At 42.8% G+C, this 4,027-nt stretch overlaps 1 long non-coding RNA gene across 1 annotated transcript; it reads left to right on the forward strand.

Moving 5' to 3' along the window:
- Positions 1-329: 329 nt before the first annotated feature.
- LOC119273736 lies at positions 330-836 on the forward strand. The gene is made up of 2 exons (XR_005134956.1): positions 330-431; positions 561-836. It is a non-coding gene; the product is annotated as an uncharacterized LOC119273736 (long non-coding RNA).
- The last annotated feature ends 3,191 nt before the right edge of the window (positions 837-4,027 follow it).

The following is a 4,027-nucleotide window of genomic DNA, read 5'->3' on the forward strand; positions in this document are numbered from 1 at the left end:
TTGATCCGGTCAAATATAGTGGTGCATAGTTTAGAGTATCTCCCAAATATATATAAGCATAGATATAGACGGAAAAAAATTATATGAGACCAGGTCTCACGGTTAGTAGGTGAGACCCGTCCTGATGGATGACACGTGTCATTCACAAATCACAAATCATTAATTACTACTACTATGATAACATTAAATGGATGTCATCATGAAGATAGAATGACTTGTACAAATTTAAGACACTGATATGGAAATCTTTGTGATCTTATTTGATTGAACATGGAGTAAATGTTCTCTAGCTACAAGCCTATAAATATAACCCGGCATCTTCCGGACCTCAAAAACAACCGAGAAGAAGTTTGTGAATGATATTATGGAGCGGAAACCAATTCTTCTTTGTCTTATGGTGCTTCTGCTGCTAGGAAATTCCACTTATGCTGGTACGAAATGGATTTTCATGTACCTATTTTCCTGCCGATTAGAGGATAGTAATATTGGTAGTTGACATGCACGAGTTTCTTTGTTCCTCAATTTGAACTTCTTTCAATGATTTATCTTCTTGCCTACAGAAAATTGCAAAACGCAAATTGCTTATGGGGCCACTCTGTGCGCATTTTATACTTGCCTGAGTACATGCACATCTATATATGGGAAACTCGTCAAGGAAGCAGATTGCAAGCCCGTCAGACCTTATTATACTAATTGTTCTTGCCTCCTCTGCGTCTAGCATTACTCTTTGCCATGATGTAAAACAATGGGCAATGATGTGAGCCAGTGATAAAATATTATTCTCAATTGAATGTGAAAATGTATGTGATCACTAATTTTGGATGTTATTGTAATTTGACTTTATTCTGTCGTGTGTAGTATTATAATGGGTGATTTTATGTTTGTATGGACCCGTACGTGTCCAAAAAGTTTATAAACAACCATATACAACCTGGGGACACAGCAGGACTATCCTCAATCTTCTACTCAACCGGTTTTGGTCTCTTCTGAACCGCTAGCTGACTCTCAGCATCCGTCGTGTTCGTGTAATCTGTATTATGAGACCGCGGCTTCCTCCCTTTTTTGGGTTGAGGAGCTGGGGCACATGCGAGAGCTTCTCGGACCGACCCTTTCAAGGTGTGTCGGGTCACCATCGGCTTGCATGAACGTTGAGCACCTTGAGTATAATCTGTTCCGATGTGTTAAACAGAGTCTGAGCAACGCTAGGGTTAGTAACTGCAATAGTCATGCCTTCATCACACATTTCATCATTCAAATAAAAATTGAAATCTTTGTGTCCAAACTCACTGTAGTAGATAAGGACATCATCATTGTTAGCGGCTAGATCGTTTGCCACCATGTTGTCCTGATTTGGAACTCCTTCACTATACTGGCCCAAAGGAGTCGGTCCCAATGAAAGGGCATTGGTACGGAGCATCGGCGGCGAGGGTGTTTGGTGCGGGGAGTGTGCCCCCAAAAGGATACCTGTCTTAGCCACATAAGTTGCCAACTGTTACACTGTATGAGGCTATAGTGTGTTCCCTCATCTGCCCCTTGAGGCAGCTCAATAGGGTTCACATCTTCGAAACCTCAAAACACAAAACACACTCCCACCCTATTGAAGTTGTCCGGCAACAGAACATTGTGCATAATTTTCTCTTTGGGGACAACGATAATACCTTATGCAACCTCCACTAGTTGGTTGTTTGCCACGACTAGGAGAGTCCACGGGATGTTTGAGGGTGAATCAAGTTTGCCTCGTCAAAGTTTGAGATTGGAACAAGAAAATCATACCATGAAAAAAGGTGTGTGCATGTAGAGGCGGCGATAATGATTACTGTAAGGGCGTCTATATCAGTTGTTGACATTCTCTGGCCCGGATGGGCTACTATGAGTTGCTTGATCAGGCTACGGCTCCCTATGCAAGTTCATGTTGTCTAGCACCGAGAAGATCTGGGTTGGTAATGCTGGATTGGATGCCCAGATGCGATAATGATGTTTATGGCTTCAACTATATCGACCACATTTTGGTAATTTGGGCATTTTCCATGGCTTTTTCTTTGGCATGTAAATCCTTCTCCAAGTCTTCTTTCAGTCTCCTTACTTTGGCATCGACTATTTCTAATATTCTATCATTTTCTTTCTTTTACCTCGGGGTCTTCAGAAAAATGTGTGACCCACTTTACAAGATATCCAACGCCTACCACACGAATAGTCGGGGGCATCGTCATCGGGTCCTTACCTTAAAAAGATTGCATACCTTGGTAGGTGGGTCAGCAAACCTTACTGGCGACTGAACTGAGGTTTGATGTTCCACACAATACTTAGTTTGCAACATTGAAGTGACACCGTTTAGAAACATAACTCCTTGAAAATAAATGCATTGAATTGAATAATGAATAACTGAGACTACTTAATTATTTACCGTCAGCTGCCACACTTTTTTTCTTGTCATCCAACAAGACATAGTCCTTTATCACAAGATCACATTCATACCGGCTCCGTACACACTAGTGCAGAACCGGGCAATAGCACCGGTTCGTAAGGCCCTTTAGTGCTGGTTCCATAACCGGCACTAAAGTGTGGGCACTAAAGGCCCCCCCTTTAGTACCGGTTCAGCACGAACCGGTGCTAAAGGGCAATCACGTGGCACGAGCCAGCTCCGGTTTTATGATTTCTTTTTCATATAATTTTGTGTTTTCCATTTTAATTCTTTTTTGTTTGCTGGTATTTTACAATACTACACATTGTACACGTTATATATATATATATATATATATATATATATATATATATATAAATAGAATTTCTAGTAGAACCAATCATATATATATCATCAATGTCTCACAAACCACCATATTAATTCACACATACACACATGTATAGCTATATACAATTTCTCCTACATATGCATGTTGCCTTCGGAGCCAGTGGCATTAGCCTAATTGGTGCCTTCGGAGCACAATGACAATTGGAAGTGGTTCATGACCTGGTCGATGGGGGCGGTAGCGGGTAATAGTATACTCCCTTCGGATTTATGACCTGGTCGAGCAAAAATCCCGCTATTTCCTCTTGAAGTGCTTCTACGCGCTCCGTTTCTAGGAGCTTGTCCCGCACCTCTGTGAACTGTTAAGAACGAGATCAATATGCATGTGTATTAGTTGTGTGACTAGATATCGATAATGGTGTAAAAATTGTGAATAGTGTTCTGACAAGCGTACCCATTCCTGTCTTTGAGTTCGGCTCCTTTCGGACGCTATCATGCGAATGTTCTCGCAAACACAGAATGCACACAGATCAGTCCCCTGCGCCTGCTTCAGGGCCTTATTATGAGAATGAAATTTAATTTGATCAGATAATAATTAATCAATCATGATAATTAAAGAGATAGCAGCTAGCTAGCTAGCTAGTACTACTTAATTACTTACCTTGGGTCGAAACCATTTCAGCTGTCGTTTCCATTCGCCTTCCGTGCACTACTAGAAAAACCCCTACTAATGGCGCACCTAGTATGGCCATTAATGGCGCATCTGTGGTGCGCCACTAACAGCACGCCATTAGTAATTTTTACTAATGGCGCACCAGTGGTGCGCCATTAGTATCTGGTATACTAATGGCGCACCACTGTTGCGCCATTAGTATAGGCCACGGTGCGCCATTAGTATGCCGCCCAGGGGCCAGGTGCTTTGGATACTAATGGCGCACCACAACTGGATGCGCCATTAGTAACCGCGGCATACTAATGGCGCACTTTCCTGTGATGCGCCATTAGTGATGCGCCATTCTGAATCTAGATCTGGATTGAGATTTTTTGCCCATTTTTTGCTCGTTTTTTTTGCTTGTTTTTTGGCACGACAATATTCTCAAATTTTGTTCCTGTTTTTGGATCTTGTTGCCATGGTCTTTTGCCGGAGAGGAGTTCGCCGGAGAGGAGGAGGAGGAGTTCGCCGGAGAGGAGGAGGAGGAGCTCACCGGAGAGGAGGGAGGAGGAGCTCACCGGAGAGGAGGGAGGAGGAGCTCACCGGAGAGGAGGGAGGAGGAGCTCACC

The sequence above is a fragment of the Triticum dicoccoides genome, chromosome 3A, assembly GCF_002162155.2.
Source record: "Triticum dicoccoides isolate Atlit2015 ecotype Zavitan chromosome 3A, WEW_v2.0, whole genome shotgun sequence".
Classification (NCBI taxonomy): Eukaryota; Viridiplantae; Streptophyta; class Magnoliopsida; order Poales; family Poaceae; genus Triticum; species Triticum dicoccoides.